Genomic DNA, 14,842 nt, shown 5'->3' on the forward strand with positions numbered 1-14,842 from the left:
GACTAAGCTACCCCTAGGTTTGTCCTTTCTTAATTTTAAGCTGTAAGCAAAAATCTCAGGTTAAAATGACATAAGGGAGGAAAGTATGGGCCTTTTAAAGTAGGTCATTAGGATGGACCTAGAAACCAGAGAGTATGAAACATAACCTAGATCACATCTGGCTCTGCCAATTGCCATTTGACTCTCTGAACCCCCATTTCTGCTTCTATGAAATCAAAGTGACAATGTTAATGTGAAGGAGAAGAACCTATGTAAGTGACCAAGAATTGCCAGGTACATTGGATACACAATATATGTTTGTATGAATGAATGAGTGACCCCAAGGGCATAGACTCAAATACTTCTTTGTGGCTAGAAGGGTCTTTAGCAGGGCTTGTGGCCAACCTGAGAGTTCATGCCAAATTCACATCCAAGAAAGGGGTCAGAACTCACCACACTGAAATGGGGGAAAAAAACAGAACAAAACAAAAAGTACTGCCAAAGCCTTTAAATTTTCAAAAGAAGCTGGAAATCTGGATTTTATCTGTAATTTCCTGGTTTTTAAATATTAGAAACTAATTTAAAATTTGGATTAGGAACTGTAGGCTAACCAAAATTCATATGCTAGATTTGACCTGTGGCTAGCCACTTATGAATCTCTGATTTTGGTCCAGGCTTATAAAACAAAAGAAGGTAGAAAACAGGAGTAGAATCGCCACTTTGGAAAAGTGGGTCTAGGACTTTTGTCTTCAAAGAGTTATGAGATGGGGAGAAAGTGGAGATGCTGATTATAGATGCTAGAAAACTAACCTCTGAAGAGAAAATCAATGTCTAATTATATGCGCTGATGTGAAATGTTTACCACTAAAGCGTGATTAGCAGGTAGCAAATTCTGCATATGGAGCATTCAAATATACCATTACTGATCTAGATAACTTTGTGAATTTATTTGACAATAGATAGGCATTATCTGTGACTAAAGGACTCCATCCATGACTGAAGCCAGTCTTACCACTTTGTAATTAACCCAGAATCACCATAGCCCAGGCCTCATGGCCCTCCTACTTTGCCAGCCATGTAGAAATAAACTTGGGCTAACCTGATGATGTAAGAGGCAAAGGCATCATGCACCAAGTTCCTTTTCCCACAGTACTGAAATTCCTGTCAGAGTTTATTTTATTTTATCTTTTTTTATTTTAAAAAAAAAAAAATTTTTTTTTTTTCCTCAACATTTATTTATTTTTGGGACAGAGAGAGACAGAGCATGAACGGGGGAGGGGCAGAGAGAGAGGGAGACACAGAATCGGAAGCAGGCTCCAGGCTCCGAGCCATCAGCCCAGAGCCCGACGCGGGGCTCGAACTCACGGACCGCGAGATCGTGACCTGGCTGAAGTTGGACGCTTAACCGACTGCGCCACCCAGGCGCCCCAATTTATTTTTGAGATTACTAAAGGCTATTTCCCCTTGAAGTTAATTTGCTGAAGGAGATTTCTCAACGCGTATAAAGGCATACTGAGGATGAGGGTGTGACTAGGGTGAAAGGGGGAGAAAGAGAAGAGGGAGAAAAAACATGGTATGAGAGATACTGAAAAATCCTTGGCACCAAGTGGCATGACTGCATTTGTATTTTGTAAAGATCACTCTAGTAGCATCTTAAAGAATCACACCAGTTAGTAGCAGAGGCAGGTACAAAGTCAGAAGATAACTGCAGTGTCCAGATAAGAAATTAAGAAGGGAGAGTGACATCACGGCAGCATAAAAAGGTCCCTATCAAAACTGAATCATGAGGAGGGGAGCCTGGGTGGCTCAGTTGGTTTAGCGTCCCACTTCAGCTCAGGTCACGATCTCATGGTTTGTGAGTTCAAGCCCCGCATCGGGCTTTGTGCTGACAGCTCAGAGCCTGGAACCTGCTTCGGATTCTGTGTCTCCCTCTCTCTCTGCCCCTAACCCACTCTCATTCTGTCTCTGTCTCTCTCAAAAATAAATAAAAATATTTTAAAAAATTAAAAAAAAAACTGAATCATGAGGAAAAAGCAAAAGTGAACAGACTGATAAAAGGGGACTGAATCAGTAATCAACTCCCCAAAAAGAAAAGCCCAGGACTAGATTTTTGCACAGGTGAATTCTATCAAACATTTAAAGAGTTAATATCCTTCTCAAACTTTTCCCAAAAAATGAAGACAAAGGAACAGTCCCAAACTCATTTCATGAGGCCACCATTACCCTGATAACATAGCCCTAAGGACTCTATAAGAAAACTATAGGCCAAAATCCCTGATAAATAGAGATGGAAAAAATCAAAACATTATCAAACCAATTCAACAGCACAGGAAAGGGATCATATACCATAAACAAGAGGAATTAATTCTTGGGATACAAGCATGGTTCAACATCTACAAATCAATAAATGTGATACACCTGATAGATGCAGAAAGCTTTTGACAAAATGACAACATCATTTTATGATACAAATGCTCAATAATTTGGGTACAGAAGGAACATATGTCAACATAATAAAGGCTATATATAACAAGCACACTAGCATACTCAACTAAGTTTTCATATCTGTAACTTAAAGTCAATTTATTCAAGGAGATTTCTCAACATTTACATAATATGCTGACAGAATGAGGGTTGTACATAACTTTGTTATGGAGATGAAAAGTAGAAAGCTCTCCCTCCAAGATCAGATCCCTCCCCCCAGAACAATCAGGGGTGCCTTCTCTCACCAATCTTATTCAACAAAGTACTGGAATTTCCTGGCCAGAACAATTAGATAAGAAAAAGAACTGGGGTACCTGGGTGGCTCAGTCGGTTGAGCATCTAACTCTTGATTTCAACTCAAGACATAATCCCAGGGTTGTGGAACAAGTCCCACATCGGGCTTGGTGCTAAGCATGGAACCTGCTTAATATTGTTTCTTTCTCTCTCTCTTTCTCTCTCTCTCTCTCTCTCTCACCCTCCCTCCCTCTCTTTCCCTCTGCCCCTCTCCCCTGCTCGCATGCTCTCTCTCTAAAATAATTAATCAATTAATAAGAAAAAGAACTAAAAGGCATCTAAATCAGAAAGGAGGAAGTAAAATGTCTTTGTCTGCAGATGATATCATCTTACATATAGAAAATACCAAAGACTCCACCAAAAACTGTTAGAACTAATAAATTAATTCAGTGAAGCTGCAGGATACAAAAATCAATATATAGAAATATGTTGCATTTCTATTCACTGAGAACAAACCAGCAGAAAGAGAAAAATAAGAAAATCATTCCATTTACAACTGCATCAAAAAGAATAAAATACCTGGGAGTAAATTTGACCACGGAGGTGAAAGACCTGGACTCTGTCAACTGTGAAACACTAATGAAAGAAACGGATGATGACACAAGTAAATGAAAAGATAAACCGTGCTCCTGCTCTGGAAAAATTAATGTTGTTAAGATGTCCATACTATCCAAAGCAGTCTGTAGATTCAAGGCAATCCCTATCAAAATGCCAACAGCCTATTTCACAGAACAAGAACAAAGAATCCTAACCTTTTTCTGAAACCACAAAAGATTCCAGGTAGCCAAAGCAATCCTGAGAAAGAATAACAAAGCTGGAGGTATCACAATCCCAGATTTTAAACTATACTACAAAGCTGTAATAATCAAAACATCATGGTACTGGCCTAAACACAGAAACATCAATGTAAGAGAATAGAGAGCCCAGAAATAGGCCAACACGTATATGGTCAATTAATCTATGACAAACAAAGCAAGGATATACAATGGGGAAAAGACAGTGTCTCCAATAAATGGTGTTAGAAAAACTGGACAGCTACAAGTAAAAAACTAAAACAACCATTTTCTCATACCACTTACCAAAATAAGCTCAAAATGGATTAAAGACCTAAACACAGGAGACAAAACCATGAAAATCTTAAAAGAAAACATAGGAAATAAACTCTTAGCCATCATTCTTATCAATATTTTTTGGCTCTCTCTCCTTTGGCAAGGGCAACAAGAGCAAAAATAAACTACTGAGACTACATCAAACAAAAAAAACCCTTTTGCACAGAGAAAGAAGCCATCAACAAAACAATAAGGCAGCCTACTGAATAGGAGAAGATAACTGCAAATGATATATCCAATGAGGGGTTAATATCCAAATACATAAAGAACTCATACAACTGAACACTGAAATGCAAACAATGTGATTAAAAAACTATTCAGAGGACCTGAATAGTTATTTTTCCAAATGACATCTACAGAAAGCCAACATACACATGAAAAGATGCTCAACATCACCAATCATCAGGGAAATGCAAATCAAGACCACAGTGAAGAATCACTTCACACTGATCAGAATGGCTACTATTAAAAAGATAAGAAATGACAAATGCTGGCAAAGACGTGGAGAAAAGAGAACCCTTATGCACTACTGGAGGGAATGCAAAATGGCGCAGCCATTATGAAAAACAGTATGGAGGTTCCTCAAAAAATTAAAATTAGAATTACCATATGATCCAGTGATTCCACTTCTCAGTATTTATCCAGAGAAAACAAAAACACTAAATCACAAATATATATGCTTCCCCCTATGTCTACTGCAGCATTATTTTCAAAAGCTAAAATATAGAAACAATCCAAGTGTCCATCAATAGATGAATGGAAATAGAAGATGTGGTGTGTGTGGGGTATGTGTATGTGTATATATACATCCATAATGAAATATTATTCAGCCATAAAAAAATAAAGAATGAAATCTTAACCACTTGTCATAACATGGATAGACGTAGCAGGTATATTATGCTAAGTGAAAAACGTCAGAGAAAGACAAATACCACATGATTCCACTTATATGTAGAATGTAAAAAACAAAACACGTGAACAAATGGACTCATAAATACAAAGAACTTGTGGTTGCCAGAGGGGAGTGGAATGGCAAGAGGGTGAGAGGGGTGATGAGGAAAAAGCTGAAGGGGACTAAGAGGTACAAACTTCCAGTTATAAAGTAAGTAATGGGATCAAAAGTACAGCATAAGGAATACAGTCAATACCAAAACAGGGGTGCACGGATGGCTCAGTCAGTTAAGCGTCCGACTTCAGCTCAGGTCATAATCTCACCATTTGTGGGTTCGAGCTCCACATCAGGCTCTGTGCTGACAGCTCAGAGCCTGGAACCTGCTTCAGATTCTGTGCCTCCCTCTCTATCTCTCTCTCTGCCCTTCTCCTGCTCATGCTCTGTCTCTCTCTCTCTCTCTCAAAAATAAATAAACATTTTAAAAAATTAAAAACAAAATAATTCCAAAGTAACTGTTTGGTTCACCATTTCATAATATATTTAAATATTGAATCATTACTTGGTACACTTCAAACTAATACAAGATTGCATGTCAACTATACTTCAATTTAAAAAAAGTTTTTAAGTTGTAGAGACAAAACTAACAACAAAAGAACAGAAATCAGCTGTTTCTCTACACTAACAATGAAATATCTAAAAAATAAATAAAGAATAAAGAGGGGAGCCTGGGTGGCTCAATCAGTTGGGCTTCTGACTCTTGGTTTCAGCTCGGGTCATGACCTCAGGGTTCATGAGTTCAAGCCCCACATCAGGCTCTGGGCTGATAGCACAGAGCCTGCTTGGGATTCTTTGTCTCCCTCTCTCTCTGCCCCTCCCCCACTTGCTCTCTATCTCTATCAAAATAAATTTTAAAAGCTTAAAAATATTACAAAAAATTTTTAAAAAAGAAAACAATCTCATTTACAAGTGCATCAAAACCAATAAAAGACAAAGGAATAACTGTAACCATGGAGGTGTAAGATCTAGACACTGAAAACTATAAAACTATGATGAAAGAAACTTAATTAAACACAAATGAATGAAAAGATAATCTGTGTTCATAGACTGGAAGAATTAATACTGTCAAAATGTCCATACTACCCAAAGCCATAGAGTCAATGCAATCTCTATCAGAATTCCAGCGATAATTATCACAGAAAAAGAAAAGGCAATTCTAAAATTTGTATGGAACCACTAAAGACACCTAAAAGCCAAAGCAAACCTGACAAAGAAGACAAAGCTAGAGAGTTCCCACTTCCTGATTTCAAACTATACTACAGAGCGATAGTAACCAAAATGGGATGGTATTGGCATGAAAATAGACACATTGACAAATGGAACTAAATGAAGAGTCTAGGCATACACCTCACATATAGAGGCAACTAATATTTGACAAGGGAGTCAAGAATATTCAGTAAGGGGAAAAAAGTCTCTTCAAAATGGTGCTGGGAAAACCTGGATAACTGTATTCAGAATAATGAAACTGACCCTGATCTTACATTACTCATAAAAATTAACTCAAAATGGATTAAAGACTTAAACATATTACTTGAAAATGTAAAAGTCCTAGAAGAAAACACAGGGATAAAAATTCTTGGCAACAATCTTCTGGATAGGACACCAAAGTGGAAGCAACAAAAGCAAAAATTAGTAAGTGGAATACGAAACTAAAAACTTCTATACAGAAAAAAAAATCAACAAAATGAAAAGTCAACCTACTAAATGGTAGAAAATATTTGCAAATCATGTGTCTCATAAGGGGTTAATACCCCAAATATGCAAAGAACTCACAACTCAGTAGCAAAAACCAATCTGATTAAAAGATGCACAGAGGATCTGAATAGTTTTCTAAAGGTAACATACAAATGGCTAGACATATGAACAGGTGCTCAACATCACTAATCAGGAAAATACAAATCAAAATCACAATGAGACATCACCTCAGGGAATGTAAAATGGGGCAGCCACTATGGAAAACAGTATGAAGTTTCCTCAAAAAAACAGAAACAAAACTTCCACATGATCCATCAATTCCACTACTGGGTATTTATCCAAAGGAAATGAAATTAGTTTCTCAACAAGATATCTTCATCCCTATGTTCACTGCTGCATTATTTTCAGTAGCCAAGACATGAAAAAAACCTAACCGTCCATCGAATGGATGAATGGTTAAAGATGCGTGTGTGTCAGTGTGTGTGTGTGTATAAATATTACTCAGCTGTAAAAAAGAAAGAAATCCTACCATTTTTAACAACATGGATGGACCTTGAAGATGTTAAGCTAAGTGAAATAATTACATCAGAAATAGACAAAGACCGTATGATCCACAAATATGTAGAACTTAAAAAAAAAAAAAAAAAAAAACCTAGATACAGAGAACAGATTGGTGGTTGCCAGTTTGCAGGGCAGGGGGGTTACTAGGAGGTCAAAATGGGTAAAGGTGGTTAAAGGGTACAAACTTCCAGCTGTAAGTCCTAGGGACGTACAGTAATGAGCACAATATGGTGACAGCTATATTGTATATTCGAGAGAGTATCTTACAAATTATCATCACAAGAAAAAAATTATAACCGTGTGGTGATGGATGTTGACTTATTGTGGTGATCATTTTGCAAAATACACATATATCATTGTTGTACCTGTAAAACTAATACAATACTGTATATCATTAAAAAAAAACAAACTTATGTAGGAGTAAAAGCAAAGCGAAGTAGTCTAGATGCTTAAGAGGTTCTTTTCATGGTCTGACCTCTGCTTTACTCCATCACCTTCTAAACTATCACCTTCTCATGACCAAGATACCTTCCCTGCTATTGCTATTTCCCAACATATGATATGGTGTCTCTTGTCATCACACTCTTCTACCCCTGCCCCTCTCTTCACTTGATTCACTCCAACTTGTCCTTCAAGACTTACTCTTAATTCCTCTAAAGGTCACCCCTACCCATGCTGAGTCAGATGATTCTCTTCTGTAATGCTTTGGCATCCCTAACTTAACTTTTTGGTCCTCTCACTACTTGCCTATACTCTTTGAATTACCTTTCTTCTGTATGAGACTGTGAGTTTTGCAGCTGTAAGAACAGTATCTTATATCTGTGCCTTCACTGACTAATACAGAGACTGAAACAGACTCAGGTTTGAACTAAATGGCAAGGAGAAATTATTGACTAAAAAAATACAGTTGATTTCTAACTTAATTAAAATATTTATAGCTGAATGGGGCACCTGGGTGGCACAGTCGGTTAAGCATCTGATACTTGATCTTGGTTCAGGTCATGATCTCACAGTTAGTGAGTTGGAGCCCCATTATCAGGCTCTGCCCTGATGGTGTGGAGCCTACTTGGGATTCTATCTCCTTCCCTCTGCCCCTCCCCTGCTTATGCATGCGCTCTCTTCTCTCTCTCTCTCTCTCTCTCTCATAATAAATAAACTTACATTTTTTAAAATATATTTATAGTTTAATGAGACCAGTTTTCTGACTGTATATTCTTGGTGGGATATATTCAAGAACAAAGGAAAGCAAATACATATTTGGTTTCAGTAGTGATGTTGTAATTCTCAAAGCATTTTGCATTTTATAGGATACAGTGAATAAGAAATATTGGGGCGCCTGGGTGACTCAGTTGGTTAAGTGTCCCGCTTCGGCTCAGGTCATGATCTCGTGGTTTCTGAGTTCGAGATCCGCATCGGGCTCTGTGCTGACAGCTCGGGGCCTGGAGCCTGATTCAGATTCTGTGTCTCCCTCTCTCTCTACCCCTCCCCTGTTCACGCTCTGTCTCTCTCTGTCTCTCAATAATAAATAAATGTTAAAAAAAAAAAAAAAGAAATATATTGATGCCACCAAGGAAGAGGGTTTTCAGTGTGCGAGAAGGAAGATACAAATATGAATGGAGGAGGTGGGGAAAAAATCAAATGTTAGTAAATTTCAACTGGATATGAACGCATGGTTTTTAAAATATAGTTTTTAGTAACACTGAGCACACCTAGCTTCTCAATCTTGGTTTCTAAGGCTGAAAACCTAAACGAAAAACAAAACAAAACAGGGATCCTCATATAAACAGCTACTTTCAGATCTGGCACAATAAAATAAGAAGTGAGCCTAGTATATAAGCCTAATGGGACATGTCAAAAGGATGCAGCTCAGGTGCCAGGGTGGCTCAGTCAGTTAAGCATCTGACTCTTGATTTCGGCTCAGGTCATGATCTCACAGTTCATGATATTGAGTCCAGCTTTGGGTTCTGAGATGACAGCACAGAGCCTGCTTGGGATTCTCTCTCTCCCCCTCTCGCTGCTCCTCCCCCACTCGTGCTCTCTCCCCAAATAAATAAGTAAACTTTTTTTTTTTTTTAAAGGATGCAACTTATGGGAATGCAAGCTGGTGCAGCCACTCTGGAAAACAGTAGGGAGGTTACTCAAAAAACTAAAAACACAACTACCCTACAACCCAGAAACTGTACTACTAGGTATTTATCCAAGGGATACAGGTATGCTGTTTCGAAGGGACACATGCACCCCCATGTTTATAGCATCACTATCAACAATAGCCAAAGTATGGAAAGGGCCCAACTGTCCATCAATGGATGAATGGATAAAGAAGATGTGGTGTATATATACAACGGAGTATTACTCAGCAATCAAAAAGAATGAAGTCTTGCCATTTGCAACTACATGGATGGAACTGGAGGGTATTATGCTAAGTGAAATTAGTCAGAGAGAGACAAATATCATATGACTTTACTCATATGAGGACTTCAAGAGACAAAACACATGAACACAAGGGAAGGGAAACAAAAATAATATAAAAACAGGGAGGAGGACAGAACATAAGAGACTTTTAAATATGGAGAACAAACAGAGGGTTACTGGAAGCGGTGTGGGAGGAGGGATGGGCTAAAAGGGTAAGGGCACTAAGGAATCTACTCCTGAAATCATTGTTGCACTATATGCTAATTTTGATGTAAATTTAGAAAAATTACATTAAAAAGATAAAATAAATAGTACAATAAAACAAAACAAAACAAAATAAAATAAATTAATTAAATAAAGGATGCAGCTTAACAGGGCTCCTACAGAATAAATTTGGGGCAATTTGATCAGTAAGTGGGATAACGACGTTATCATGCTGAATAAAAAAAGACCCATGAATCCACAGTGATTACAAGAGGGCAGAGAATGAGAAAAGGAAAGCTGTTTTTTACAAACGAATATCAGCTAATAAACTAATAAATATAGAAATGGGGATCAATTAAAACACATCATTTTGGGACACCTGGGTGGTTCAGTTGGTTGAGGGTCCAACTTGAGCTCAGGTCATGATCTCACAATTCATGAGTTCAAGCCCTGCGTCGGGCTCTGTGCTGGCATCTCAGAACCTGGAGCCTGCTTCAGATTCTGTGTCTCCCTCTTTCTCTGCCCCTCCCCCACTCATGCTCTCTCCCTCTCTCTCAAAAATCAGTAAACATTAAAAAAAAATTAAAAACACATCACTTCATGAACCCCAGTGTAATAACAGACCAGGCAAAAAATCCTCATTGATGCTGAAACCACTGTGAAATGTTGGGGAAAAGGATACTCTCATGGTCACAGAGCATCACTCTAGAGATTACTCATAAATACAAAGGGAAACCATTATCTTCCAGTGAAGGTCTGTTGTCATTTTTAAAAAAGTGATCACATGTAGTATCAACAATACTAGGACAGCCTGAAATGATGTCCCTCCTTGTGTGATGTAGTAAGAAGCACACATTATATATAATATACATCATAAATATCCCTCTCACCAAATGGTGAACATAAAACAGTTATGTAAGACAGCAGGTTTGATCTCTTCGTAAAAGTTTTAGGTCATGAAAAACAAAAGCAGGGGTAGACTAAATTAGACCAGATTAAAACAGACTAAAAGCAATACGTAAACTCTGATCCAATTTAAAAAACAAATAACAAAAGAAAAAATAGCTAGCAAAGTCATTTTTGAGATGACAGAAATTTGAGTATGGACTATATAGTCATGATACTGAATTAATGTTCATTTTAAAAGACAGGATATTGGGATTACTTAGAAAAATGTTGTTCTTGTAAAGCCGATATGGAGAATTCGTGTTCAAATGGAAAGGAAAAAAAGAGAGAAAGGGAGGCAATACTGCAAAATATTAACAATTGGTGAAACTACAAAAAAGACAGATGGCTGTTCATTGTACTTTTCCACAGATTAGAAATTTTCAAATATAAGTTGGTAAAATATTTCTAAATTTGTATATTTTTTGGTTTGGCTTCATTTCTTTTTTATATTTTACCTCGATTTCCTTCTTTTGCAGTTCGTTCCAGCCTTTCAATGGCAATTCAGCCCACACTAATTGACCAACAGTGTTAAGAATTATTTAAGCAATTATATAATTTCCAGAAGAGGGCAGCAAAGTAAAAATTTTCTTTAATAAAGGATGATCTTGGTGTTAACTTTACCAATTATTTGAACATTTGCCTCTAGGTCACCTCTCTCTCATGAATAAAGCAGTTGTGTCAGTGTGCCTCTGAGAAAATTAAAAAGCTCAAAAGGCAATCACTGAGACTTCTATTTTTTCTATCTAAAATCTAGAGTCAATGTTTATTGTCTGACAGGACATTCCTATTTTCCCATTCTGACAGACAGCTACAACCAAGGAGAAGGTGTATCAAGACACTTGGTAACTTCTTTGCTAATCTCCTGAAGACCACCCAGCTCCTAGCTGGCCATTCAAGCTCCCACCCATCCATCCACCATCTATTTACCCACCGATCTAGCTTCCTAAACTACTTCTACATGCTAATGCTCTGAACCTTCAATGACCACCAACCACCTAATGCCTCAAATCTCAACATTTCCAATGATCTTAGTCTGCCTAAACACTTTACTTCCTACCATTCCTAATGCAATTGTTTGCTGCACTCAGATCACTGTAGTCTTGCTCTGTGAACCCATTGTGTTCAATCCCATCTCTGTACCTTTGCTCATGCCAGTGGTTCTCAAACTTCTTGAACTCATAGTTTTGTCTGAGAAGTGGTTGAGAACCAATATTCAAAGCTGCCACAACCAACTGTGTACTACACAATTCTATGGGGCATCATTCACACTACAGTCCTAAAAGAGTTGTGTATTTATTACAATTACTTTCCACTAGATGGCAGTAAAGTGGCTGAAGGAAGAAGTGGCTTTTGCTTAAAAAAAAAAGTGGCTTTTGCTAATCCACACAAAGACTAGCAGAGATCATTTTTTTCTTCTGCTTTTAATGAAATATTTTAGGTCCTATGGCACAAAATAACTTCGAAATATTCTGTGTCTAACTTTATCAATATGCCATACACTACTGTAATTCATAGAATGGGCATTAACTCCAATGAAATGTCTTTCCTCAAAATTTTGCATCACAGTTTGTAGTTCTAACACTCGATTCTAAAACATTTTTGTCTTCAGACTCTATTACACTTTTGAAAATTACCAAGAGTCCCCAAGGAGCTTTCGTTTATACGGGATATATCCATTGATATTTCCTGTATCACATGAAAACTGATGTTTTAAAATATTTACTTATTAATTAATTAAAAATAAAAATTCAAAATCTATTACATCTTAATGTGGATGACATACCTTTATAAAAAACAGTTAATCCATTTCCCCCGTAAGTAGTGAGAAGAATGACATTTTTTCTATTTGTGCAAAGGTATTTTCTTTCTGGCTTAATAAAAGAACTGGATTCTTGAGACAGGGGAAGCTAGCAGAGTAGGGGGGACCTAAGCTCACCTTTCCTCACGAACAAATCTAGGTAACTATCAAATGATCCTAAATACCCCAGAAATCAACCTGAAGACTGGCAAAACAAACTCCACAACTAAAGGGAGAGGCCATATCGAAGAACACAGCAAGTACCGAGACAGGTCTGGGAGAGAAAAACATTGTGGCCACTGCAGTGAGGAGGGAGCTGTGGCCACAGAGAAAAGCAAGAGACAAACACAGAGGGGAGCACACGGGGAAAACAAATCCCCAGAGCAATTGGCTAGGAAAGCAAGAGGGCCCAAATTGCTTGAGTTCTTGCACCCAGTTGTGCTTAAAGCCTACAGTTTTAAAGGTCAGCTTGGCTCTGGGAGAGCTTGGAGGATATCGGGCTACTCTTGAAGAAAAGGCAGGTCAAATACTCTGTAGACTTAGGACATGGAAATAGTTATCTGAAAAGAACCTGGGGCACACATGGTGAGGTTAGTAGTTGCTCATCTCAGAGCATGTCACAGAGAGGGAGTATTCACAGACAGTCCCCTTCTGGAAGAAAAGAACTCACAGGCACCATTTCCCACCCTGTCCCTCACCATAAGCATGGGACCACCTGTAGGAACCAGCACAGACACTTGCTACCTAACTTGCTTACACCAAGGCCCACACCCCCACACTCTGGTGGAGGTGTCCTTTCCTGTCACGCTTGCCTCAGTCCCAACATGGCAGGCCCTTCCCAGACCAGCCCAAACCCATGCTCACACCTCATCTCCTGACATGGGAGTTTGGGGGACCCTTGGTTCTGGCAGCAGTGGCACAGTGGTGACAGGTCTCACATCACAAGCAGACCAGAAGACACCTAGGTAAAACTCACCACATCCAGGCCAAGGACCAAACACTGCCCACAACAAAGAGAGCCTCTGCAGACTACTGGCCTGAGAGATAAAGCCTGTATCTCCCTCTTTTTTTTCTCTCTACCCTCTACTCAGCAACATGAGTGTGGATCCAGCTCAGCCCCAATGCCCACTTTGCCCCAAAGCACCCAATTCTAGGGACTCTTCTCCAATGCGTGAGGTTTATGGGCCTGAAGGAAATTATGCATCCTTGCAAATGTCATCTGCTGAGACCCCACACACAGAGACCATCGCTCCTCTTCCTTCCTCCATGGATCTGCTTGTTCAGTACAGGCCCAATACTTCCACCAGTCCCAGAGTAAAAGTACTACCCACTTCTACAGAGAAGATCACAGGGAAGAAGGAAGATACAGCTCAGGGCAACAAACAGAAGATCAGAACCATCTTATCTCAAACCCAGCTGTATGTACTCAATGAGAGATTTCAGACACAGAAATACCTCAGTCTCTAGCAGATACAAGAACTTTCCAACATTCTGAACCTTAGCTATAAGCAGTTGAAGACCTGGTTCCAAAACCAGAGAATGAAATGTAAGAGATGGCAGAAAAACAACTGGCCAAAGAATAACAACAGGGTGACTCAGCTCTCCAGAATACCCAGACTTCTATTCCTATCACCAGGGATACCTGATGAACACTTCCGGAAACCTTCCAATATGGAGCAACCATTACTGGAACAGTCAGACCTGGTACCCCCAAGCCTACAACAGCCAGGCCTGGAACAATCAGCTCCACAACTGTGGAGAGGAATCCCTGCAGCCCAGATCCAGTTCCAGCAAAATTCTGTCAGCAATTTGGAGTCCATCTTAGAAACTGCTGGAGAGGGGCAGCTGGGTGGCTCAGTAGGTTAAGCATCCAATTTCGGCTCAGATCATGATCTCACAGTTCATGGGTTGGAGCCTTGTGTCGGGTTCTGTGCGGACAGCTCGGAGCCTGGGGCCTGCTTCGGATTCTGTGTCTCCCTCTCTCTCTGCTCCTCCCCCACTCACACTCTGTCTCTCCCTCTCAAAAATAAATAAACATTAAGACAGACAGAAAGACAAAAACTAACTGCTAGGGAAAGCCATAGTGTAATACAGCAAACCACTAAGTATTTTAGTACTCAGGAAACAATAGATTTATTCCCAAATTACTCTGAACATACAGCCTAAAGATGTGTGACGATGAATATATCAATCTCAATGTGGGTGGTGGCTGTATTACTTCTCCTAGGATTTGTCTTTTACGGTCTGTATCTCTTCCTTGATATTGTTTTTCATTATGCTTATTCTGTCAATCAAGGGGGTATGGTTGCAGTCTAATCAAAGAGGATTCCATAGATTTGGCTGCTATAGACAACATGCTAAAAGATGTTTCTGGCTATATATAACTAGATACAATACTAAATTGGACAT

General features: G+C 38.9%; 1 long non-coding RNA gene and 1 pseudogene across 5 annotated transcripts in view; one reads left to right on the forward strand and one right to left on the reverse strand.

Moving 5' to 3' along the window:
- The window catches only part of LOC113594399 (uncharacterized), a 71,157-nt gene that overhangs the window by 47,502 nt on the left and 8,813 nt on the right, over positions 1–14,842 (reverse strand). The gene's annotated exons all lie outside the window — the stretch shown is intronic.
- On the forward strand, positions 13,529–14,609 carry LOC106975257 (homeobox protein NANOG-like; annotated as a pseudogene).

The sequence above is a fragment of the Acinonyx jubatus genome, chromosome A1, assembly GCF_027475565.1.
Source record: "Acinonyx jubatus isolate Ajub_Pintada_27869175 chromosome A1, VMU_Ajub_asm_v1.0, whole genome shotgun sequence".
In the NCBI taxonomy this organism is placed as follows: Eukaryota; Metazoa; Chordata; class Mammalia; order Carnivora; family Felidae; genus Acinonyx; species Acinonyx jubatus.